This window comes from Balaenoptera borealis (genome assembly GCF_965194805.1).
Source record: "Balaenoptera borealis genome assembly, chromosome: 11".
In the NCBI taxonomy this organism is placed as follows: Eukaryota; Metazoa; Chordata; class Mammalia; order Artiodactyla; family Balaenopteridae; genus Balaenoptera; species Balaenoptera borealis.
The window spans coordinates 103,175,802-103,203,493 of record NC_138868.1 but is presented as its reverse complement, the minus strand read 5'-3'; the positions used below and the strand labels follow the sequence as shown (position 1 = coordinate 103,203,493).

At 37.1% G+C, this 27,692-nt stretch overlaps 2 pseudogenes across 2 annotated transcripts; one reads left to right on the top strand and one right to left on the bottom strand.

Annotated features, from left to right (window-relative positions):
• Window positions 1-417: 417 nt before the first annotated feature.
• Window positions 418-11,139, top strand: LOC309604844 (olfactory receptor 8B12-like; annotated as a pseudogene). The gene has a single exon. The product of its transcript is annotated as an olfactory receptor 8B12-like (transcript).
• Window positions 11,140-18,445: 7,306 nt separating this feature from the next.
• LOC309604854 (olfactory receptor 8A1-like) lies at window positions 18,446-27,165 on the bottom strand (annotated as a pseudogene). The gene is made up of 2 exons (XR_014249656.1): window positions 25,091-27,165; window positions 18,446-24,766 (listed from the first exon to the last, which is right to left on the bottom strand). The product of XR_014249656.1 is annotated as an olfactory receptor 8A1-like (transcript).
• Window positions 27,166-27,692: the final 527 nt, after the last annotated feature.

Here is a 27,692-nt window from a genome sequence, read left to right as displayed (position 1 = left end):
CTTCAGTGATCTCTTGGTTATTTAGTAGTGTATTGTTTAGCCTCCATGTGTTTGTATTTTTTACAGTTTTTTTCCTGTAATTGATATCTGGTCTTATCGCATTGTGCTCGGAAAACATACTTGATACGATTTCAGTTTTACCAAGGCTTGATTTGTGACCCAAGATATGATCTATCCTGGAGAATGTTCCATGAGCACTTGAGAAGAAAGTGTATTCTGTTGTTTTTGGATGGAATGTCCTATAAATATCAATTAAGTCCATCTTATTTAATGTGTCATTTAAAGCTTGTGTTTCCTTATTTATTTTCATTTTGGATGATCTGTCCATTGGTGAAAGTGGGGTGTTAAAAGCCCCCTACTATGATTGTGTTACTCTCGATTTCTCCTTTTATGGCTGTTAGTATTTGCCTTTTATGTATTAAGGTGCTCCTATGTTGGGTGCATATATATTTACAATTGTTATATCTTCTTCTTGGATTGATCCCTTGATCTTTATGTAGTGTCCTTGTCTCTTGTAGTAGTCTTTATTTTAAAGTCTATTTTGTCTGATATGAGAATTGCTACTCCAGCTTTCTTTTGATTTCCATTTGCATGGAATATCTTTTTCCATCCCCTCACTTTCAGTCTGTATGTGTCCCTAGGTCTGAAGTGGGTCTCTTGTAGACAGCATATACGGGTCTTGTTTTAGTATCCTTTCAGCCAGTCTATGTCTTTTAGTTGGAGCATTTAATCCATTTACATTTAAGGTAACTATCAATATGTATGTTCCTATTACCATTTTCTTAATTGTTTTGGGTTTGTTATTGTAGGTCTTTTCCTTCTCTTGTGTTTCCTGCCTAGAGAAGTTCCTTTAGCATTTGTTGTAAAGCTGGTTTGGTGGTGCTGAATTCTCTTAGCTTTTGCTTGTCTGTAAAGGTTTTAACTTCTCCATCAAATCTGAATGAGATCCTTGCTGGGTAGAGTAATTTTGGTTGTAGGTTTTTCCCTTTCATCACTTTAAATATGTCCTGCCACTCCCTACTGGCTTGCAGAGTTTCTGCTGAAAGATCAGCAGTTAACCTTATGGGGATTCCCTTGTATGTTATTTGTTGTTTTCCCCTCGCTGCTTTCAATATTTTTTCTTTGTATTTAATTTTTGATAGTTTGATTAATATGTGTCTTAGCGTGTTTCTCCTTGGATTTACCCTGTATGGGACTCTCTGAGCTTCCTGGACTTGATTGACTATTTCCTTTCCCATATTAGGGAAATTTTCAACTATAATCTCTTCAAATATTTTCTCAGTCTCTTTCTTTTTCTCTTCTTTTTCTGGGACCCCTATAATTTGAATGTTGGTACGTTTATTGTTTTCCCAGAGGTCTCTGAGACTGTCAATTCTTTTCATGCTTTTTTCTTTATTCTGCTCTGTGGTAGTTATATCCACTATTTTATCTTCCAGGTCACTTATCCGTTCTGCTGCTTCAGTTATTCTGCGATTGATTCCTTCTAGAGAATTTTAAATTTCATTTCTTGTGTTGTTCATCATTGTTTGTTTGCTCTTTAGTTCTTCTAGGTCCTTGTTAAACGTTTCTTGTATTTTCTCCATTCTATTCCCAAGATTTTGGATCACCTTTACTGTCATTACTCTGAATTCTTTTTCAGGTAGACTGCCTATTTCCTCTTCATTTGTTTGGTCTGGTGGGTTTTTACCTTGCTCCTTTATCTGCTGTGTATTTCTCTGTCTTCTTATTTTGCTTAACTTACTGTGTTTGGGGTCTCCTTTTCACAGGCTGCAGGTTCGTAGTTCCTGTTGTTTTTGGTGTCTTCCCCCAGTGGGTAAGGTTGGTTCAGTGGGTTGTGCAGGCTTCCTGGTGGAGTGGACTGGTGCCTGTGTTCTGATGGATGAGGCTGGATCTTGTCTTTCTGGTAGGCAGGACCATGTCTGGTGGTGTGTTTTGGGGTGTCTGTGAACTTCTTATGATTTTAGGCAGCCTCTCTGCTAATGGATGGGGTTGTGTTCCTGTCTTGCTAGTTGTTTGGCATGGGGTGTCCAGCACTGGAGCTTGATGGTTATTGAGTGGAGCTGGGTCTTAGCATTGAGACAGAGATCCCTGGGAGAGCTCTTGCTGATTGATATTACAAGGGGCCAGGAGTTCTCTGTTCGACCAATGTACTGAACTCGGCTTTCCCACTTCAGAGGCTCAGGCCTGACACCCAGCCAGAGCAACAAGACCCTGTTGGCCACACGACCATGTACGCAGGGAGTTTCTTGCCTTTTGGGAAGTCTGAGGTCTTCTGCCAGCATTCAGTAGGTGTTCTGTAGGAGTTGTTCCACATGTAGATGTATTTTTGATGTATTTGTGAGGAAGAAGTTGATCTCCATGTCTTACTCCTCCACTATCTTGAAGGTCCTCTATGGTTAGTAACTTTTAAGAAATTCTTCTTACTTTAAGATCTTGAAGACATTCTCTTATTTTCTTCTATAGGCTTAACTTTTACATTTAATTCTCTGATCCATCATGAATTAATTGTGTGTGGTGTGAGACAGGTGTCAAGGATCATTTTTGTTTATATATAAATATCTAGGTGTTTCAGAATCATTCACTGAGAAGAAGTTTCTTTTCCCACAGAATTGCTTTAGCACCTTTGTAAAAAAATAATCAATGAACCATACATATGGGTCTATTTCTAGACACTCTACTCTGCTTCATTAATCTATTTACCTCTCCTCACTTCACTACTACACTATTTTAATATCTGTAACTTTAGACAATTCTTGGAGTCAAGGAGTGTAAGTCCTCCAACTTTCTTCTTTTTCAAAGTTGTTTTGGTTTTCCTAGGACCTTGCATTTCCATATAAATTTAAGAATTATCTTGTTAATTTCCACCAACATGTCTGCTGGTATTTTGACTGGTACTGAATTGAATCCATAGATTAATTAAGATGGACATAATATAACAATACTTAGTTTTCCAATCCATGAACATGATATACCTTTCCATTTATTTAGATTTTCTTAAATGTTCTTCTGTCATATTTTATAGTTTTCAGCATAGGGGTCATACACAAATTTTGTTAAGTCAATTCCCAGATATTTCATTTTTTCGGCTAACATAAATGGTATTTTAAAACTTCATTTTGTAATTATTTTTTGCTAGTATGTAGAAATATAATTAATTTTCATATATTAACAGTGTATTCCATGCCCATATAAATTTACTTTTAAATTCTAGTAGTTTGTTTATGAATTTATTTGTATTTTCTGTGTACACTTATGTCACCTGTAAATAAGGATGGTTTTATATGTTCCATTCAAATCTTTACGTCTCTATCAAACTGGGAGAAAAAACTTATACCTGGAATCTTATCTATCAGGATTTAGTTTGAAAGCACTGAGCAGATGGAAATTCAGTTAGAAGCTGTGTTCAGAGAGGTATGAGTGGAGGGCAGAGGCCGTCAATGGGAATTCTGGATTATATGCTTGACGTATTAACTGATACATTGTAGAGACTGAGTTATGCTATCCTTCTTTGAGAGTTGAGAGACTCAACATTTTTTTATTATTGAATTGGCTAGAAACTCCCATATAATGTTGACTAGAACTTGTGAAGTGGACATTCTTGACTTGTTGTTGATCTTCTTGCTTGTTATTGACCTTAGGATGAAAGCATTCAGTATTTCTATTGAGTATGATGTTAGTTATAGGTTTTCCATAGACATCTTTTATCAGATTTAGGATATTCCTTTCTGTTCTCTTTTGCTGAGAGTTTTTATCATGAATAGTTATTGACTTTTATCAAATACTCTTTCTGCAGCTATTGAGATGATTATATGGTTGTATTTTTTGTTCTATTAATGTGGTGAATAATATTGACTAATATTGTCAATGTTAATACATATTTGTTCCTTTTTTCCTACCAACCCTTGATTGTTTTAAAAATTCCATTTCAGGGCTTCTACTGTAAGTTGCTATACCTCTTTATATTATTTTTATTGTGTTGTTTGTATTCCTTTATTTGCATTACTGTATTTTGTTTTATTGTGCTGTCATTTTACATAGTTTGCTAATATATGTATTTAAAAATTCACCATAAATTGTTTGCCTATTGCTTTAAATGGCTGAAGTAATTTGACTGCTTAAAATAGTCAAAGAAATTTTAAAAATAGCCTTTTATATGTACCCACATATTTATCATTTCCAGTGTTCTGCATTTCTTCCTGCAGATCTGAGCTTTCACTTGGAACCATGTATCCCTCCTCCCCCTCATTTTTTTGTAGTGTAGACTTACTGGTGACAAATTCTTTCCCCTTCTATTTGTCTGAAATTTTCTTTCTTTCTTATTTTGAAGAATATTTTTGCCACATATAGAATATGAAATTGACTTTTTTCTTTCAGTTTTAAAGATGTAATTTCATTTTTTAACAACAGGTAAGTTATATTTTTGCTCCTTTGAAAGCAATGTGCCTTTTATCTTGGTTGCTTTTAAGCTTTTTTTCTTTGGTTTTCATTAGTATGAGTATGATATGCCTAGGTGTGGTATATTTTATATTCATATTGCTCATCGTTTCCTATGCTTTTTTATTCTGTGGGTTCATTACTTCATCAAATTAGAAAGATTTTCATCTATAATCTTTAAAAATATTCTGTCTCCCCCAATTCCCACTTAACTCACCTTTTGAAACTCTGATTACACATATGTTGTCATTGTCCTAAAGATTTTGGTTGCTATGTTTATTATTATTATTATTATTTCTATCTGCATTTAGTATGATAATTTCTATTGATCTGTTTTGCTTTCAACAATCCTTTCTTTGGCTGTGCTGAGTCTGCTATTAAGTCAACCTAATGAACTCTTTATTTCCAGTGTTATATTTTTCAGTTTTGAATGTTTTTGGAAAATTTCTTTTATTTTTATAAATCTGTTGGAATTTGCCATCTGTTAGTCAATTTTGTATTTATTTTATCTAAATTTAAATACTAAATAATTATAGTAGTTACTTTAAAGTCTTTGTCTGCTAATTGCAACATTCGGGTCACATGTGGATCTGATTTTACTGAATATTTTTTCTTCTTGATTATGAGTCATATTTTCCTGTTTCTTTTTTCTTTTTTTAAATTTTTATTGGAGTAGGGACTTCCCTGGTAGACCAGTGGGTAAGACTCCGCACTCCCAGTGCAGGGGGCCCGGGTTCAATCCCTGGTTGGGGAACTAGATGCCGCATGCATGCCACAGCTAAGAGTCGCATGCTGCAACTAAGAAGCCCACCTGCCGCAACTAAGAGCCTGCATGCCGCAACTAAGACCTGGTGCAGCCAAAATAAATAAATATTTAAAAAAAAAAGGAATGTCAAAAAAGATAAAGTTTCTATTGGAGTATAGCTGATTTACAATGTTGTGTTAGTTTCAGGTGTACAGCAAAGTGAATCAGTTATACATATACATATATCCACCCTTTTAAAGATTCTTTTCCCATACAGGTCATTACAGAGTACTGAGTAGAGTTTCCTGTGCTACACAGTAGGTCTTCATTGGTTATCTATTTTATATGTAGTAGTGTGCATATGTCAATCTCCCAATGTATCCCTCCCTCCTTTTGCCCCCTGGTAACCATAAGTTTGTTTTCTCCATCTGTGACTCTATTTCCGTTTTGTAAATAAGTTCAATTGTACCATTTTTTAACATTTCACATATAAACAATATCGTATGATATTTGTCTTTTTCAGTCTGACTTACTTCACACAGTGTGACAATCTCTAGGTCCATCCATATTGCTGCAAATGGCATTATTTCGTTCTTTTTTATGGCTAATATTCCATTGTATATATACCACATCTTCTTTATCCATTTTTCTGTCGATGGACATTTAGGTTGCTTCCACATCCTAGCTATTGTAAATAGTGCTGCAGTGAACATTGGGGTGCATGCATCTTTTCAAATTATGGTTTTCTCCGGATATATGCCCAGGAGTAGGATTGCCGGATTATATCGTTGCTCTATTTTTTCTTCTTGATTATGGGTCATAATTTCCTGTTTCTTTGTATTTATAGTAATTTTTCATTTTATGATGCTGGACATTGTGAATATATTGTAGAGACAGTGGATTATGTTATTCTTCTCTACGGAGTGTTGGATTTTGTTCTGGGATGCAGTTAATTTACTAGCAGATCACCTTGATCCTGTTGAGGTTTGGATTCAGCCTTTGGGTCTACAAAGTAGACCCAAAGGTCTACTTTGGGTCTAGTTCAGTTTTGCCCTTAGCCTGAAGGCTTAGCTCTTAGTTCGAAGGTATGGGTTTCAGGGGTCATCTTAATTCCTGGTATGCAGATGCCTGAGGGTCTTTATCTTTGGCTGCTTCCTCTCCATACCTTGCCCCACAAATTTCAGCTGTCTTAGCATCCTTGAGCACTTATCTTTCTTTATTCTACTAGTAGAGACTGTTGTCATTTGCTTGGGTTCCACTTCACTCTGCTGGGTTTGGAAATTGCCCTTAGGGAGAAAGTTAGGGTGAATGTGGCAGTCATCTCATTTTCTTGCCTTCTCTCAAGAATTTCACCCCTGTGCTGTCTGCTTCCCAAAGCTTGCAGACAGTTGCTTTATACATATTTTCCAATCTTATAGCTGTTTATGGTCAGAGGGTAAGTGTGATAACACCTACTATGTTACACTTGAAATCAGAAGTCTGATTGCTTACTTTTTAATTACTTGTTCTTTGTGTGCCAACCAAGCTGAAGGTCATATGGGGACGTGGACCAGGAGAGACTGGAAACCTGGAGACTTAAACTAGATCTGTGACCTTGGGCCAGTGGCTTTACTTCCTTGGATTTTCTTTGTGTCTTTGTTTATAAGATGAGGATAAATATTAGTTTTGTGGATCTGTAAGTAGCTGGCATTGGAATCACTAGGGAAGATTTAAAAATATGGCTACCATATTTATACCCATAGAGATGCTGATTCAGATGGTCTGAGTGGAGCCGAGAATTTCTTTTCTTTCTTCCTTCTTCCAGTTTTATTGAGATATAGTTGACATACAGCACTGTACAAATTTAAGGGGTACAGCATAATGATTTGACTTACATACATTATGAAATGATTATCACAGTAAGTTTAGTGAACATCCATCATTTCATATAGATACAACATTAAAGAAATAGAAAAAAGTATTTTTTGTGAAGAGAACTCAGGATTTACTCTCTTAACTTTCAAATATAACATACAGCAGTGATAATTATACTTATCATGTACATTACACTCCTAATACATATTTATCTTATAATTGGAAGTTTGTACCTTTGGACCACCTTCATCCAACTCCACCCCCCACCCCCTGCCCCACCCCCTGCCTCTGGTAACCACAAATCTGACCTCTTTTTCTATGAGTTTGTTTGTTTTTGAAGTGTAATTGACCCATGACACTATGTTAGTTCCTGTTACACAACATAGTGATTTGGTATTTCTATACATTTCAAACTGGTCACTATGGTAAGCTGAGCTACAATATGTCACCATCCAGGGACTGCCCTGGCAGTCCAGTGGTTAAGCCTTCACCTTCCAATGCAGGAGATGTAGGTTTGATCCCTGGTTGGGGAGCTAAGATCTCACATGCCTCGTGGCCAAAAAAACCAAAACATAAAACAGAAGCAATACTGTAACAAATTCAATAAAGACTTTAAAAAATATGTTACCATACAAAGATATTACATAGTTATTGACTATATTCTCCACACTCTACATTTCATACCCGTGACTCATTTATTTTGCAACTGGAAGTCTGTGCCTCTAAATCTCCTTCACTTATTTCAGAATTTCTTTTTAATAAACATTCTAGGTAATTATGGTGCTCAGCCAGGTTTGTGAAACACTGGATTTTATAATTTCCTGAATCTTTTCAGGTCAAAATTCTATGAGTGTGTGGGCTTGATGTTAAAGAAAGTAAGAAAAGATCAAAAGATCGAGATGAAGGATAGACAATATTTGACAAGGCATAAGTTTGTGTTGGGGAGTTAGAAGACAAAAAAAGACAAAAGCAAACCAAAGAGGAAGAACAAATTTGGATGTATCCTTGCACTGGGAATCTTATCTACCAGGACTCAGTCTGAGAGCACTGAGAAGCTGGGAAGTCAGTAGAGAGAAGCGCTGACAAAAAGTGGGTAGAAGGCAGGGACAGTCAAAGGGAGTTTTATTTAGAGAAAGGCTGTTCCCGGCAGAGGCTGAGAGCAGTTACCTGATAGAGATTCTTTGTTACCATTAAACTTATACCCCCGGAGAAGATGAGAGCAGGGAATCACAGAAAACTCCTTTCTTGTTTGAGCTAGATATAGGGCAGTTTTTCCTGGAATAAATAGGAATATGAATAAATTGAGTGCCCTAAACTAAATTATAATAGATAGCTCTTTGTGTTAATCTTTCCTTGATACACTCATTTCTTGTTTTTATTAAAGTCATTGCATATTTATTTGTTAGCTTACAAAAGATTCCTCTCACCAGGAGGAAATTTAGTCTAGTGATTACAACACAGAGGCCTGGAGTTAGACCCAGGCATGTGGGCTGTGAAACACACTGCCTCTGTGAACAACTTACCTTTAAGATGAATATCGTTATTGTGAGGAATAAACAAGAATATATTTGTATGGTGCTTTGGATCTTGGCAGCAAGAAGTCAGTGTAAAGGATCTGTGTCAGGCACGTTATTGGGTATTCCAGAAATAGTAACGATAGTAGTTTTTCACAGTGGTATTTCTCTTAATTGTACCAGATAAATTTTTTGTTGTTGTTGAAAGAACTGTCTCTAAAAGCCAAATCAACTAATATCAAGGGTATAAACAAACATTTGTTCCTTTGGGAAAGTAATCTCTTAAGAAATGGTCTTGAGGGAGTCCCTGTCTTAATAATCAAGTCACTTCACTTTGTTATAAAGCAGAAACTAACACACCATTGTAGAGCAATTATACTCCAATGAAGATGTTAAAAAAAAAAATCAAGTCACTGAGATCTGTAATCCTAATAAACCTCTTTATTCTCCTGTTATCCACTAGTCAGGAAAAGGCACTGTCTCCTTCCTTGTAGCTAGAGGGGCTTTTGGACAAATCAATAATTGGAAATCGTGCTCTTCAATGCAGAAAGGGATTCAAGATAAATTAGAGGCTCTGATTCTCTAGACCAGACTTGGGAGGAGAGAGTTCTGAGCTCAAAGCTGTCATCTTCTATTCACTTATGGTCATTTTCTTTCCCAGGACAATTGTGGACAAGAGACAATGGAGTGTAGCATTACATCTCTATACTAAAGGAAGGTGAGTGCGTGCCTGGCCCTGGTCAGTCACGTAACATGGTGGTTACCAGTGCAAACTGTGAGTCAAACTGCCCAAGTTCACCTTCTGACTGCTACTCAGTAGTTTTAGGACTTGGGTGAGTTACTTAACTCAGTTGTCTCATCTGCAAAATGGGGATATTAATAATGTCACGTAACTCTTAGTACACAGACTCACATAGTAACCACTTAAATAAGTGGTAGCTTAAAACAATTATCACTAAACCTAAAGTTACTGGAGCTAGGAGACCTTGGAGAAATGTGACCTCCCCTTCTTGATTTGTCAGCAGTGACCCAGAGGTGGGAGCACTGAGAAGACGCAGTGTCTTCTGCCAGTCAGGACTCTCTCCAGGGAAGAGGCTCAGATGTCAGCAACTGAAGCAGAGTCAGGAGAGAGAGGACATAGGAAATGGACTGACTTAAAGATCTAAAAGACATCTATCCTATTTTTGAATGAATTGGAATATGAATAAAGTACTGCTTTCTCTGGAAGTGCCAGTTCTCACTCTGGAGGCAAAGTCTAGACTCTTATTGTTCCCTGGAAGTTAAAGTCACTTGGGCTATGAAGGTAGATCCATAGCAAACAGTAAAAAGCTTCCTTCCATACTAAAGCTAAATCTCTCGGTGGATACCATTCTCAGGAATGGGGGATGGGTACTGGGAAGGTGGTGGCATTTCTTCTAAGTGGTTCTCTTTTCTTTTCCCTATTGACCGCCCTTTCCCCAGCCATCCCCAGAGGAGAATGGCAGCCGAGAACTCTTCTGTGACAGAATTCATCCTTGCAGGTTTAACCGACAGCCAGGACTCCAGATCCCCCTCTTCTTCCTGTTTCTAGGTTTCTACATGGTCACCACAGTGGGGAACCTGGGCTTGATAACGCTGATTGGGTTGAACTCTCGCCTGTACACCCCCATGTACTTTTTCCTCTTCAACCTCTCCTTAATAGACTTGTTACTCCACTACCATCACTTCCAAAATGCTGATGAGTTTTATCTCAAAGAAGAACATCATCTTGCATGCAGGGTGTATGACAACACTTTTTCTTCTGCTTCTTTGTCATTTGTGAGTCCTTCATCCTGTCAGCGATGGTGTATGACCACTCTGTCGTCATCTGTAACCCCGTGGTGTACGCAGTCACTATGTCTCAGTAAAAGGTCTGTTTACTCCTTTTGTTGGGTGTCTATGTGATGGGGTTTTCAGGGGCCATGGCCCACACGGGAAGCATAGCAAATCTGACCTTCTGTGCCAACAACCTTGTCAATCATTTCATGTGTGACATCCCTCCTCTCCTTGAGCTCTCTTGCAATAGCACTTATGTGCATGAGCTGGTGGTCTTCATATTTGTGGCCACTGTTATCGGAATGCCCATTGTCACCATCTTCATCTCTTAAGCTCTAATCCTCTCCAGCATTCTCCACATTCACTCCACTGAGGGCAGGTCCAAAGCTTTCAGTATGTGCAGCTCCCACATAATTGTGGTTTCTCTTTTCTTTGGTTCTGGGGCTTTTGTCTATCTCAAACCACCTTCTATTTTGCCCCTTGACCAAGGGAAAGTATATTCCCTATTCTATACCATTGTGGTACCCATGTTAAACCCACTGATCTACAGTTTGAGGAACAAGGATGTCAAAGCTGCTCTGAGGAAAACCTTGGGAAGAAAAATATTTTCTTGAGAAAGGAGTAATATTTAAGAAGATACAATTTTTTTTTATTAGTGTGTGTGTTTTCAATGAAGGATGAAAGTTCCAGTTTTTTCCTCTCTTGTACAGAAAGAGAATTTTAAGTCTTTATGTTTGGATGAGTGTTTAGTTCAGATCTATTTTCCCTGTCCTTTGACCTACCTTCACTATTCCAAGATTATTTAATGCAAATTCTTCTATAATTATAGATCATTTAATCTTGAATGGGCCTTGCAAATCATTTAATCTAGTATCCTCATTTAATAGATGTTGGAGACTCAGAAATATTATATACGTTTTCCAGGGCCACACAACTAACTGGAGTCACAACTGGGACTGGAATGCAGGCCCTTGAATTCCAATCTACTTGGTTTTCCTTTGTGGCATGTTTTCTTGCTTCATTTCCTTGTTGCCCTTGCAGATTTAATTTTGAAATTACGATGTATTAGTATATTAAAATCTGATTCTATTGATGGTAATTTAATGTAACTTCTCAATAAATCATTTTTGAATATTACATTTTTTTTTCAAGAGGGTAGGAGACAAACATTTACTGAACTTGATCATAGCCATATGACGAGACTTGTGTAAAAATTGCAGTGCGTGGGTGGCATGTTATGTAGGTCCCAGATAGCAGATAAAGAATGGTAATTCGAGGTTATGTATGGAAGCTGAGGGACCCAGCCTAGTGAATGAGAACTTCTGTAGGTTTAAGGGTTATAAAGATGCTGGGTTGGAAAATTTCATACATTATTTCAAGACTGAGAAAGTCAGAACTTAGAGTTTTTTCTAAGGGTTAGTTTGGGTGTTTTAGCTATAATGGAAAAAATCTGTGACTCAGGACAATCTACTAAGAGTCTGTAAATTCTAAAGGACGATTAAATAATTTGGGGGATCTAGTAAGTTATCAAGGTTGTACCAAGCAGCTGATTATTAGAAGAGGCCATTTCCATAGAATTTTAAGGCACTGCAGATTGCACTGCTCTTCTCATGCAGGCATATCTGGGAAAGACAGCATTCACCTCGACTGGATTATAAATCCACAACATTGGGTAAAGAGGTATAGAACATATCAGAACACTTGGGTCTCAATGACTTATTAGTAATAAAAGAAGATTCTTCGGAAGAGCACTAACATGTTAAGTGCTGGGGAGACACTTTGTCATATGAGCTTTTCTTCGGGAAGTTTCTCTTCTTTTGGGAAAAAGGGAATTGTGAATGAGTGACTAATTTTGACCTTTATTATGACATCGACCAAAGGGAGTGAAGTTATAAAACTGAAAGTGTTGGGGTGAAGATTCTGCTTTAGTCAGAATGGAATAGGGAAAGAGAACTGAATTCAAGAGACCTGTTGGATGTATAGTTTGTGTGGCTGGTGGGTGAGGTGACTAAGCCACATTCAGAAGGTGCCAGAGGAAAGAGCAATTTGTGAGGCATGTAGTGGAACTGGTTTTGTATCAACTGGTAAGCTCAGTTGATAGTTGTGTGTCTTTGAGCAAATTACTTAATGTCTTTAAATATTACTTTCTCTATTTTTAAAAGGGACAGAATGGTCTTGACTTTGTGGGGGTTTTGAGAGAATGAAATGCCAGGCACTTAAGAAATCTTAGTTCCTTCCCTTCGGGAACTCTTTCATCTGGTTATCAGCACTTCCTCTAGCTTTTGCATGACCTGAGGCAAATCAATTCATCTTTCTGGAACTCTGCTTAATCATGAGAAAAATGGACTCTTCTTTAATTTTCATTTAAAATGGGTATTAAATATTATTAAAACATATTAAAAATATTTTGACTAAGTAATACTTGCACATGGTAAACAATTAAACAACGTAAGTGGAGGTTATACTGTGAAGATATGTCTTCTATCCTTCTAGTTATTCCATCCCTGAATTCTCCTTAGAAGCAACAGCTGTTGGGGACTTCCCTGGAGGTCCAGTGGTTAAGACTGCATACTCCCAATGCAGGGGCCCGGGTTCGATCCCTGGTCAGGGAACTAGATCCCGTATGCCGCAACTAAAAAAAGAGCCCACATGCTGCAACTAAAGATGCCGCAACGAAGATCCCACGTGCCGCAACTAAGACCTTGTACAGAAACTAAGACCTTATGCAGCCAAATAAATAAACAAATAAATATTAAAAAACAGAACAAAAACAAAAACAAAGAAACAAAAACCAATTGTTGGTTATTCTTTATGAATACGCCTGTGTTCAAACATACATGTCTCTCTCTCTTTCCATATATATCTCTCCATATATATATGTATGCACCAGACAAGACGCACCACCACAATGATCCTGTAGTCATGTAAGCAACAAATATTCACTGTTGTGCACCAATGAGATTCTGTGAGACTGTTATATAGCAATAGCTAACTGATACACTCCACTAGAGATCAGGAAAGGAGAATCTTACCTGGAGTAACATTTCTTCCAGTGTGATCATGCTCTATGTGTCATGTTATAAAATATTGTTTAACTTATCATTATAATGTGAGCATTAACTTATCAATAAATATTTTTTGAATCATACTTTTTCAAGGATTTCATCATGTAGATTTGTGATTTTTAAAAAGCTTTTTCCTATTGTCAAAAATTAAAATTGTGCCAAGCTTTCCAATGTTTTATTACTATAAGTGATGCTATAATTATTACTTTGTGTTAAAATTTTTGTCTAGATTTCTGAATATTTCCTCAGAAGAGATTCTTATTTTATTATTTTTTCAGTTCAAAATATTTCCAAATTTCCCTTTGATTTCTTCTTCTCTGACCCATTTGTTATTTAGAAATATGTTTAACCATTATTTTCTCAGGTAAAGTTTTGCTAAATTGACAGGTGGTTCAGAGCTCCCGACCTCTGTCTTCTCTTTGTTCTTGGATCATCCTAACTTGGATAATTCTGATGTCAACAGCTCCATACACTTTTTACTCTTTAACTTTTCCTTCATTGGTTCCTTCAATTCTTTTATTATTTCTCCCCAGTCATGACCTCGTGACAACAAAAAACCTTATCACCTATGTGATATCAAAGATTTAGCTTTTCTCTTCTGCTGTATGAGATAATCCAGTTTCCCAACACCATTTATTAAAGATACTATCCTTTCCTCATTGACTATTCTTGGCTCCCTTGTCAAATATTAGTTGACTGTATATGCGAAGGTTTATTTATGGCCTCTCAATTCTGTTTATTCATCTGTGTATCTATTTTTCTGCCTGTACCATTCCAGTTTGAATGAGGAAGTGTGATGCCTCCAGCTTTGCCATTCTTTCTCAGGATTGCTTTGGTTACTTGGGGTTTTTGTGGCTCCATACACATTTTAGGACTGTATTTTCTATTTCTGAGAAAAATGCCACTGTAATTTTGATAGGATTGCATTGAATGTATAGATGGCTTTGGGTAGTATGAACATTTTAACAACAGTAAACCTTCCGATCCATGAACATGTGTCATTTTTCCATTTCTTGGTGTCTTCTTTAATTTCTTTCATTACATTCTTACAGATTTGGTGTTCAGATCTTTCACTCCCTTGGTTGAATTTATTCCTAAGTATTTTGTTTTTGTTTTTGATGCTATCATAAATGGGATTATTTTATTTCTTTTTCAGATATTTTGTTGTTAGTGTACAGAAATACAAATTGATTTCCAAATGTTGATTTTTGTGTCCTGCAACTTTACTGAATTTGTTGATTAAGTCTTACTTTGCTGAACCAGTTGATTAATTTAACTGATTCATTGACTAGTTTTTGGGTGAAGTCTTGAGGATTTTCTATAGAAGAAAGTATCATGTGCAAACAGATAATTTTTCTTCTTTCTAATCTGGATGCTTTTTTTTTTTCTTTCCTGATTGTTTTGGCTAGGATCTCTAATACTAAGATAAATAGAAGGGGTGAGACTGGGCACCCTAGCCTTTTTCCTGATCTCAGAAGAAAAGTTTTCGAATTTTCACTGTTGAGTATGATGTTAGGTGTGTCCTTGTCATATATGGCCTTCTCATGTTGAAGTCATTCTTTCTGTACCCAATTTGTTGAGTATTATCATGAAAGGATGTTGTATTTTGTCAAACACTTTTTCTTCATCTACTGTGATGATCATATGATTTTATCTTTCATTCTAGTAACATGGTATATCACATTTACTGATTTGTGTATGTTAAACCATCCTTCCATCCCAGTGATGAAACGTGCTTAATCCTGGTGTATAGTTCTATCAGTGTGCTATTGAATTCAGTTTGCTAGAATTTTTTTGGTAATTTTTGCATCTATATTCATCAAGGATATTGGCATGTAGTTTTATTGTTTTGTAGGGTCATTGTCTGAATTTGGTAACAAGGTAATATTGGCCTTGTAAAAGTGAGTTTGAGAGTATTCCCACCACTTCAATTTTTTGGAAGAGTTTGAGAAAGTTTTGAGTTAATTCTTTTTAAAAATGTTTGGTAGAACCCATCAGGGCAACCACCTGGTCCTGAGAATTTCTTTGTTGAAAGATTTTTGATTTCTGATAAATTCTACATACTCATCATTGATCTGTTCAGATTTTCTATTTCTTCATGATTCAGTCTTGCTAAGTTGTACATTTCTATGAATTTATCTATTTCTTCTAGGTTATCCAATTTGTTGGTGTATAATTGTTCATAGTGCATGATCTTTAGTATTTCTGTGCTATCAGTTAAAATGTCTCCTTTTTCATTTTTGATTTTCTTTATCTTTTCAAAAACCAGATCTTGGTTTCTCTGATCTTTACTATTGATTTTTTGGTTTCCATTTCATTTATTTCTGCTCTGATCTTTATTATTTCTTTCCTTCTTCTAATTCTGGACTTGATTTGTTCTTCTTTTTCTAGTTCCTTGTGTGTAAAGTTAGGTTGCTTATTTTACATCTTTTTTCTTAACGTAGGTATTTATTGCTAAAAATTTCCAGCCCGTGTGCCACAACTACTGAGCCCATTTGCCTCAACGAGAGAGCCCGGATGCTGCAAACTACAGAGCCCACGCACCCTGGAGCCCGCACACCACAACTAGAGAAGAGAAAAAAATCCACACACCGCAACTAGAGAGAAGCCCGCACGCCACAGTGAAGATCTACATGCTGCAGCAAGGATCCTGCATGCTGCGACTGGGACCCGACACAGCCAAAAAAAAAAAAAAAAGACATAAAGGTGGCCAATAGGCATATGAAAAGATGCTCAACATTGCTAATTATTAGAGAAATGCAAATCAAAACTACAAAGAGGAATCACCTCACACCAGTCATAATAGCCATCATTAAAAAGTCTACAAATAGGGACTTTCCCGATGGTCCAGTGGTTAAGATTCCATGCTTCCACTGCCTGGGGCACAGGTTCAATCCCCGGCTGGGGAACTAAGATCCTGCATGGCACGGCCAAAAAAAAAAAAGTCTACAAATAATAAATGCTGGAGAGGTGTAGAGAAAAGGGAACCCTCTTGCACTGTTGGTGGAATGTAAATTGGTGCAGACACTATGGAAAACAGTATGGAGGTTCCTTTAAAAACTTAAAATAGAGCTACCATATGATCCACTAATCCCACTCCTGGGCATATATCTGCATAAAGCTCTAATTCAAAAAGATACATGCACCCCAATGTTCACAGCAGCACTGTTTACAATAGCCAAGACATGGAAGCACCCTAAATGTACATCGACAGAAGAATGGATAAAGAAGATGTGTTATATAAATACAGTGGAACACTACTCAGCCATAAAAAGAATGAAATAATGCCATTTGCAGCAACATGCATGGACCTAAGGATTATTAAAGTGAAGTAAGTCAGACAGAAAGACAAATATCATATGATATCACTTACATGTGGAATCTAAAATATGTTACAAATAAACTTATTTACAAAACAGAAACAGACTCACAGACATGAAAAACATAGTTACCAAAGGGGAAAGGTGGGGGAGAGCTCAGTTAGGAGTTTGGGATTAGCATATACAAAAACTATATTAAAATAGATAAACAACAAGATCCTACTGTATAGCACAAGGAACTATATTCAATATCTTGTAATAAACAATAATGGAAAAGAATCTGAAAAAGAATATATCCATATCTATATCTATATCTATATCTGTTTGAATTACTTTGCTGTGTACCAGAAACTAACACAACATTGTGAATCAACTAAACTTCAAGAAAAATAAAAAAATAAAAATTTCCTTCATAGAGTTGCTTTTGCTGTCTCCCATAAGTTTTGGTATGTTGTGTGTCCATTTTGCTTACCTCAAGATTTTAAAATATTTCTTCCTTGACCCACTGGTATTTCAGGAGTGTGTTGTTGAATTTCCACATATTTGTGAGTTTTCTAGATTTCCTCCTGTTATTTATTTCTAGTTTCAAACAAATGTGGATGGAAAGATGCTTGGAATGATTTCAGTCTTTTAAAATTTCCTAAGACTTTTTAATGACCTATCATATGATATATCCTGGAAAATGTTTTGTGTGCATTTGAGAAGTATTCTTCTGCTCTGGGATGGTACATTCTGCATATGTCTGTTAGGTCGATTTGGTCTAAAGCATAATTCATTTAACATTTCCATATTAATTTTCTGTCTGGGTGATCTAACCATTGTTGAAAGTGGGGTATCATAATCCTGTATTCTTTTTGTATTGTTGTCAATGTCTCCCTTGAGATCTGTTAGTATTTGATTAATATATTTAGGTGCTCTGATATTTAGTGTATATACCTTATGGTTATTATAGCCTCTTGATGAATTGACCACTTACCATAATATAATGACCTTTTTTTGTCCCTTGTGACCATTTTTAACTTAAAGTCTATTTTATCAGATATAAGTAAAGCTAGGTGCCCTAGTTCTCTTCTGTTTTCCGCTTGCATGAAATATCTTTCCCTCCTTTCACTTTGACCCCATGTGTGTCCTGAAGGCTGAACTGAGTCTCTTGTAGGCAGCACATAGTTGGGTTTAGTTTTTTATCCATCCAGCCACTCTATGCCTTTTGATTGGGGAATTTAATTCATTTACATTAAGAGTAATTGTTGATAGGTAACAACTTACGAACGCTATCTTGTTAATTGTTTTCTGGCTATTTTGTAGTTTTCTTTGTACCTTTTTTCCTCTCTTGCTACCTTGCTTTTTGAATAATTTTCCACAGTGTTATGCTTTGATTCCCTTCTCTTTACCTTTTGTGTATCTTTTAGGTTTTTTGCTTTGTGGTTACCATGAGGCCTACATAAAACATTTTATAGATATAATGGTCTATTTTATGCTGACAGTAACTTAAGTTCAATTCCATACAAAAACTCTGCCTTTTACTCTCTCCCATTTAAGTTTTTTTTTTAATTAATTAGTTAATTAATTTTTGGCTGTGTTGGGTCTTCGTTGCTGCACGTGGGCTTTCTCTAGTTGTGGTGAGCGGGGGCTACTCTTCGTTGCAGTGCGCTGGCTTCTCATTGCGGTGGCTTCTCTTTGTTGTGGAGTACGGGCTCTAGGCATGCGGGCTTCAGTAGTTGTAACACGTGGGCTCAGTAGTTGTGGCACACGGGCTCCACAGTTGTGGCTGGCGGGCTCTAGAGTGCAGGCTCAGTAGTTGTGGCGCACGAGGTTAGTTGCTCCGCGGCATGTGGGATCTTCCCGGACCAGGGCTCAAACCCATGTCCCCTGAATTGTCAGGCAGATTCTTAACCACTGTGCCACCAGGCAAGTCCCCCATTTAAGTTCTTGATGTCACAGTTTAGCTCTTTCCATATTGTGTATCCATTAACAAATTATTATAGCTATAGTTATTTTAACAATTTTGTCCTTTAACCTTTATACTAGAGTTAAGTGGCTTAGACACCACCATATTACAGTATGAGAGTATTCTGAGTTTGACTATGTACTTACATTTACAGTTACCTTGTATATTTTCATATGTTTTCATGTTACTAATTAGTGCCTTTTCATCAGCTGGAAGAAGTTCTTTTAGCGTTTCTTATAAGGCAGCTTTAGTGGTGATGAACTCCCTCAGCCTGTGAGTGTAGCTTCAAATGCAAACCATTCACTCCAGGACCCATACACCCAACAACCCCTTTCACTGAGCTCTCATACTCTGGGCCACTATCCACCTGCCCTAATCATGCAAAGCCAGGTTCTAGACAACTGGGGACAGCCTCCAGGCCCCAGAACCAGCTGAAGTTATTCAAACTAGCCAATCCTACACCTGCTTACGCTGTCTCACTCATTATTCCCTGTGGAAAACACAATAGTCTCTTGTCCAATTTCCTCCTCTCTTTCTGCCTCATGACCAATCCTGGTGCTTTCTTGTGTGGCCCCCGTGGTGTGGCATGCTTTCCTTGCTTGGTAACTGTGAATATAAAAACTATTTTAAAAAAAGACATTTTCTTTGGAGAGATTTAGGCTCACAGTAAAATTTAGCTGAATGTACAGAGATTTCCCACATATCTCTTGCCTCTTCACATGCACAGCCTCCCCCAGTATCACCATCCCCCATCAGAGTGGTACAGTTGTTACAACTGATGAACTGACACTGATACATCATCATCACCCAAAGTCCATAGATTACATTAGGGTTCACTCTTGGTGTTGTGCATTCTGCTGGCTTGGACAAATATATAATGACATATATACATCCTTATAAGAGTCATACAGTGTAGTTGCACTGTCCTAAAAATCCTCTGTGCTCCACCTGTTCATCCTTCCTTCCCCAGGACCCTGGCAACCACTGATATCTGTGACCTTAGCAGAAACATCACCAGAGAAGATGTACAAATGGCAAATAAGCATATGAAAACATGCTCCATATCACTTGTCATCAGGGAAATGCAAATTAAAACAATAATGAGATACCACTACATACCTATTAGAATGACCAAAATCAAGAACACTGACAACACCATGTGCTGGTGAGGATGCAGAGTAACAGGAACACTTATTCATTGCTGGTGAGGATGGAATATGGTACAGCCACTTTGGAAGACTGTTTGGCAGTTTCTTACAAAGCTAAACATACTCTTACCATACAATCCAGCAATTGTGGTCCTTGGTATTTACCCAAAGAAGTTGAATCCTATGTCCACACAAAAACCTACACACAGATGTTTATAGCAACTGTATTCATAATTGCCCCAAACGTGGAAGCAAACAAGACAGCCTTCAGTTGGGGAAAGGATAAATAAAATGTGATATATCCAGACAATGGAATATTATTCAGTGCTAAAAAGAAAAGAGCTATCGAGGCATGAAAAGACATAGAGAAAACTTAAATGCATATTAGTAACTGAAAGAAGCCAACTCTATGACAATCTGGAAGAGGCAAAACTATGGATCAGTAGGGAGATGGGTGGTTGCCAGGGTTCTGGGGGAGAAAGGAAAGAGTAGGTAGAGCACAGAGGAGTTTTAGGACAGTGAAACTACACTGTATGAAACTATAATGGTTATACATATAATGGATACATGTTATTATACATTTGTCCAAACCCATAAATGACAATACCAACCCTAAATGTAAACTATGGGCTTTGGGTGGTAATGATGTGTCAAAGTAGGTTCATCAATTTTAACAAATGTACCACTTGCATAGAGGAGGTTGTTAATGGAGGAGACTATGCATTTGTGGTGGGCAGACAATACATGGGAAATCTTGGTACCATCTTTCAGTTTTGCTGTTCACCTGAGACTGTTATTAAAAAAAAAAAAAAACTGCTAAAAATAGCAAAAAAATACTGTGAGCATTTAGTTTCCTGTATTAAATCCCTTTCTGCTTGAAAAATTTAGGATTATTCATTTTTCTATGTCTGAGTGATGAAGTACTGTACCTAAAATAATTTAAAATGACAAAAGACTGATAATTAGTTCAGTATTATTCTAAATAATTATGAATGACAATGAAAAGAATGCCCACAAACCTTTGCAGTGCAAAGTAAATAACTCTTTAACACACTGTTTCAATCAAATGGTGGAAGACATTTTATCCCATGCCAACTGGATTTACTGAGTCATACTGGCAGATGTGGCAGAATGTCAGTTATTTAGAGTGGAGAAAAGACTACAGGAATGTCTAATATTCCTTGGCTGTCAGGGAGCTGTGGGAAGATTGTGGAAGAAAGGGAAGTTATTTTCAGGAAACATTTGAAATTCGAAGGTTATAATTATGCTAAGATCAATAGGCTGCACAGAGAGACTGTTGGCCAAGAGAGGGGGGATGATGAACTATCGGTGTGAATCTCAGTGTTAACTGTTTACCAGCTATGTAATATGAGAAAGTTACCTAACCTCTCTAAACCAAAGTTTCCTCATCTGAGAAATAAGATAATTTCGTAAAACACTTAGAAGATTGCCTAGCGTCCATGAAAGTGTGATGTGATGATGATAATTATGATGGTGATGATGATGATGATGATGATGATAATAATAATAATTGGGTGAAGAGACCATTTAAATAATCGTGGCAGGAATGAGATAGTAATAAAATAATAAGAAAGAGAAAAGAGGGATAAAGCTGGGTGAGAAGGAGACTATTTGCTATTTCTTGTGACTTTTGAATCCATCTCTATTTGTCTGTGTACTCTCAAGTACAAATTATTTTTAGTTTGGGTAATACTTCTCTATAGAGGAGAATAAATCAACAGACAGCTCTCTTAAACTCACTGCTGAAAGTTCTAAATTTATGTTATAAACAAGATACATGTTTACCAGAGGACAAAGGATAAACCAAACAACTGATCCCAAAAGGAAAATAAAACATGAACTTCAAACCAGCAAGATTCACGGCATGAGAGATGTGAAAGGGAGAAAGGAAAGAGGAAAAAATGAGTAAATGCATTCAATCAGTCATGTTGAGAAATGGTTGTTCTCTATTCATGTGTGTATAAATGTTTAGAGGGTTTCTCCCCTATATTTCTCTCCCAATTTTCAACCTGAGAAAGAATGGCGACATTTGCACCTAAAGAGTTTTCTCCCTATGTTTTCTGCATGGCAGCCTTTACCTCCTTATTCCTCAAGCTGTAGATTAGGGCGTTCAGCATGGGGATCACTGTGATGTAGAACAGGGAGACCACATTCTCCTGGGCCAGGGAACCGGCTGGGGAGGGTTTTAAGTACATGAACGAAGTACACCCATAAAATAATCCCACAGCTGCAAGATGGGAGCTGCACGTGCTGAAGGCTTTGGACCTTCCTTCTGTGGAGGGGACATGGAGGATGCTGGAGAGGATGAAGCATAGGAAACAAAGACTAAGCTAAGTTAAAGTTAAGCTGGTGGCTATGATGTTAAATCCAGACAAAAAGAAAGTTGTAATCTCAATATCATAGGTGCTAGAGCAGGAGAGCTTCATGAGCGAGAAAACATCACAGAGGTAATAACTGATGAGGATCTCACAATAGGACAGTTTCAACATGAGGCCAGTCTCTATGGTTGAGCCAATGAGCCCCATGACAGAGACCCCAGCCACCATCAGGGAGCAGACTTGATGTCATGATGATGTTGTAAAGCAAAGGGCTGCAGATGGTAACATAGCAGTCATAGGCCATGACTGTGAGCATGTAACACTTAGCAACGACAAACACCAGGAAGAAGTAGAGCTGCATAGGAGATGACATTCTTTTCTGACACAAAGTTCACCAGGATCTTAGGGGTAGTGACAGAGGAGTAGCAGAGATCCACGAGTGACAGGTTGCTGAGGAAGTAGTACATGGGGATGTGAAGCTGAGCATTCAGGCAAATCAGTGTTATCATGCCCAAGTTCCCTATCATGGTAACCAAGTAGATCCCAAGGAAGAGGAGGAAGAGGAGGAGCTGGAGCTCTGGCTGATTTGTTAAAGCTCCAAGAATGAACTCTGTCACTGTAGAGTGATTTTCTGCAGCCATTCTCCTCTGGGAGCCCTGTGGAGATAAGGAAGAAGAGCCTATGAAAGGATATATACAGTCAGTCCTTGCTATCAGCGGATACACATCCCAGGATTCAATCAACTCCAGATTGAGGACACAGAGGTCTGTCTTCACTGTACTATGTCATTTTATATAAGGAAGTTGAGCATTGGTGCAGCAGCCCCTGCATATACTGAGGAAAAACGGTGAATGAGCCTTTCTGGTGAGGCTAGGTACTAGCCTCTGTTCCTGAGTGAGTGATCTTGAACTCACTTTTTCCTAATTGTTTCTCTCTTTACTTCTTTTAATATTTTCTAGGATTCAGATGAGTTTGGCATGGTCTGAAGAATATGAAGGTGGGGAAAAAAGGCCCATCCCTGGAGCTTTTACCACCCTCATGTTTCTCAAGTACCCTGAAGGTAACGAAAACTGTGTTTTATTTATGGGTTTGGGGTTGAATTTTTCTCCAGAAAGAGAAAGCCCCTTGTCATCTATGCAATCCCAAAATATTACCCATAAAATGAAAACATGCAGTCACCTTATCTCAAATCCAGGTAGTGTGGGCTGGTAGTTAGAGCCCTTCCAATTACTGAGTGACAACTCAGTTTCCACATTTGAGAATTAAATGGAGTTACAACATCAATTTCCAAAGTTCAGAAATATAGTGGAATAATATACATGGAAATATTTTCCAAATATTCAGTTGCTATACAAAGATAAATTTTCATTAGGTATCTGGAATGTCTCCAAATTTTTCATTGAACCTGAGGTCCAAGGATAGTTATTCTTAGTTTTAATTACACATAAAAATCACCTGGTGAGATTTAAAAAATAATGATGTCTGGTTTCTGCTTATAGTAATTCTGATATATTGGCATGTTTTGGGCATTGAGCACTACGTTTCTCGGTAGGTGGCAAAGTTCAGCTAAAGGTAGCAAAGATTTTTTTTCAAGTTTTGTGCTTATTGGAACCAGAATGATTTTGTAGTTTGAAATTTTGGCATAGAATTCAGTTTATCCTGAGTCAAATGAAGTTCCTGAGGAAGAGTTTGAGACTGACTGCTCTCCACTGTGTTGAAAGAACTCAGGAAAAATTCAGCTTGGATCAGGCTTAGGAGTAGGTGGAAGTAGAAATATAACACAATACAACTTACGGATTAAGAGCAAAATGATTTGAGTGGGATGTGGACATTTTCCTTTGTCCCCTTCTTGCCTTCTGGTTGTTTCACCATTTTTCTATTTCTATGCTGTTGATTTCCAAATTACTACTTATTGTTTGTCTGTTTTTAGAGTCAACCTATGATCAAGAAGATTTTTAGCTGATGGTAATTATATGTAGATGCCCAAGAGATTCCTTGGAAGAAATCTTGGTATAGCTAAGTCAAAATGCCAGTTTAAGTTGGTCTTGAGATGCACCTCCTTTCACTGGGCATCACATGTTCTTGCGATGATTTTTCTTCATTTCTCCTTTCTTTCCAATGAGAAAAAACTGAAGGAAACAATATGTAAGAGCAGAGAGTATTTTTCTGCTGATAAATTGCCTTCTAGAAGTAATTTGGTAGATTCTGTTGAGAAATTGTCAAGTGGTAAATGTAAATCCAATCCTGAGTTTATGGATGAGCAAAGAAAAGTTCCATGTGAGTGAAAAAAAACATTTTTTTTAATCTGAAGATTTCAAAACATATTCAGAGTAGTTAAAAGTTAGTGAGTGTGCTTGTACTTCCACCCATGAAGGTACTTCCACCCACTCATACTGGAATTGTATTTACACCATAAACAACCAGAAAACCAGACAAGGCCTATGAAACAACCATTTCCAGACATTTGACAACAGGCAGCACCAAACTGATTCCTGAGAGGAGGGAAAAGTACATCGGAAGCCCAACAGTTGTACCAATGATTCCATGCCACACTCCAGGTGGACAAATCCAGAAAGGATGAATATTGCAAAATGTAGAACAACAACTAAATAATAAAAAAACTATAGCTGGGGCTTCCCTGGTGGCGCAGTGGTTAAGAATCTGCCTGCCAATGCGGGGGACACGGGTTCGAGCCCTGGTCTGGGAAGATCCCACATGCCGCGGAGCAACTAAGCCCGTGAGCCACAACTACTGAGCCTGCACGTCTGGAGCCTGTGCTCCGCAACGGGAGAGGCCGCGATAGTGAGAGGCCCGCGCACCGCGATGAAGAGTGGCCCCCGCTTGCCACAGCTGGAGAAAGCCCTCGTACAGAAACTAAGACCCAACACAGCCAAAAATAAATAAATAAATAAATAAATTTATAAAAGACAAAACAAAACAAAAAACTATAGCTAATAAGCTAATAGTGGAGATAAAATATAATCATCAAAAGAGTCCATCCAAAAGTAGGCAAGGAAAAAGAAAAATTGGAATAAAGGACAGTTGCAAGGTGGTAGATTTAAACTAAACCATGTTGATGACTGATTTAAATGCGAATAGTTTAAATATTGTAATGAAAATGCAGAGATAGTCACATTGGATAAAAGGCATTACCCAACTATATGCTTTCTCAAGAAATCCACTTTAAATATAAAGACACCAATAGCTAAAATTATAAGTATTGAAAAAATATACCAAGCAAATATCAACGAAAGAAAGCTGAAGTGACCATATCAGCATTAAAGAAAGTAGATCTCAAAGCAAGGAATATTACTAGAAATAAGAAGGAACATTTCAGAATGATAAAGAAGTCAGTTCATTAAGGTGACATAAGACTCCTAAACAAGTTCACCTATTAACAGGGTTTCAAAACACATGAACCAAAACTGACAACTGAAAGGAGAATATACAAGTCCACCATTAGTTCAAGATTGCAATACTCTTTATTTTTACTAATTGATGGAACTAGTAGAAAAATTAGTAATGACATAGAAAACACCCACAAATTGGCATTTTTGGAACACTCCACACAGAAGCAGCAGAATACACAATCTTTCAGGTACACATAGAAGAGTTTCAAGATAAAACCTATTCTGGGCAATAAAACAAACCACCATATCTTTAACAAGGTGAAATCAGATACAGTACCCTTACCAAAACAAACTATAAATAATTTATGGAGAGATACTCGGAAAATCATCAACTAGTTGAAAATTAAACAGCATACTTTAAAATAACACATGGGTCAAAGTAGTCATAAATTAAGTTAGAAAATAACATTTTGACCTGAATGAACATGAAGATACATCAATCAAAATTTTTGGAATGCTGCTAAAACAACTCTAAGAGGGAAACTTGTCATTAAATGCCATTTTAGAATAGAAGGAAATTCTAAAATCATTCATCTAGGTTTCCACCTTAATAAACTACAAAAATAATCAGAATTTAGGAAATAATATACATAATCACAGAAATCAGTGAAATAGGAAACAGATAAACAGTAGAAAGAAATCAATGAAATGAAAACCAGTCTTTGAAAATATCAATAAACTAAAAAATACCTAGCCAGAGAGAGATATGGGGGGGAGGGGGGAGAGAGAGAGACAATCGTATATAAAATATAAAGAGCAGAAATGAGATGAGGCATCTCAATGTCAAGACTGGGACCTAGGATAAGAGAGGATCAAACACAGGAGAGCAGCAAAGGGAACTAGGAGAGTGAGTCCAGAAAGGACAGAGCATGGAGGCCTTCAGGAGAGAAATGAAATTGGGAGATTGAATCAAACGTTTGAACATTTGGAAAATAATAGTAATCGGTACTTAGATAGTATGGAGCATGAGAAAATATAAAGGAGTGATACTTATTATCGGGCAATTATTACAATTCCAGGAAACTTACAAGTAGTACAAATAAGGAAACATAATCAAAAGTACAATATTTGGCTCTGCAGTGATGACTCACTGCAAAATTAAGTATGATAATGAAGTCTGCATTATCATAGTTCTCATCTTGTAGGCATTAATTACTGAGAATCAAAAACTGTATTATACTGTTTGGGGAGAATAGGGAGGGGTCCTGAGGTGGAGGAGTGTTAGATAATTCTGCAACTACATTAAGTGGAAGTAATGCATTAAACAAATACTTATTAATAACTATTATGTCTTAGGTCCTATTTTAGGCCATGAATAATGTCTAAAATAGTAAAATCCTCAAAGATCATGGTAAGCTATAGTGGAGAAACATAGAGGTAAATACCAGAGGAAACAGACATTTGAAAGTGGTTTCCTCTGGGCAGCAGAGTGGACGCGGGGATGCTTGGGGAAGCTAACTGTTAGTTTTCATTACTATTCTTTTAGTAGCATTTGAATTTTAAAGTATGTGGGTACATTATTTTTTAAAAATAAAAATTGATTAAAATACTGTGTTCCCTTGTAGTTTTTACTGGTAGCATTAATGTAGATTGTATTTTTTTTTTTTTTTTTTTTTTTGGCACACGGGCTTAGTTGCTTCGGGGCATGTGGGATCTTCCCGGACCAGGGCTCGAGCCCGTGTTCACTGCATTGGCAGGCAGACACCCAACCACTGTGCCACCAGGGAAGCCTAGATTGTATTTTTAATAAAAGGCATAATTGTGTTAAAATATTATATTTGACATTTAGTGTGGTAGTTAAAGGTGTAGACTCAAAAATCAGACAGAGCTGGGTTAAATTCCAGTTCTGACTTTCACTATGTGATTTTAAGCAAGTTACATAAACTTTTTACTTCTAAGCATTCTTTTTTTTTTAATACTCAAAATAGACAATCATTCATTTCTCTCTGAACAATACAACAAAAATGAAGATTGTGTTAGGTACAATCAGAATTCTTACAAAAATTATGAGGGCCAGTCACAGAATAGAGTTGGAAGGGAAGAAGCCACGCCTGTAAACATTTTCCTGAGCATGTGAATGTAAAATTCATGGAAGGTCAGAGATAATGCATTTATCATACA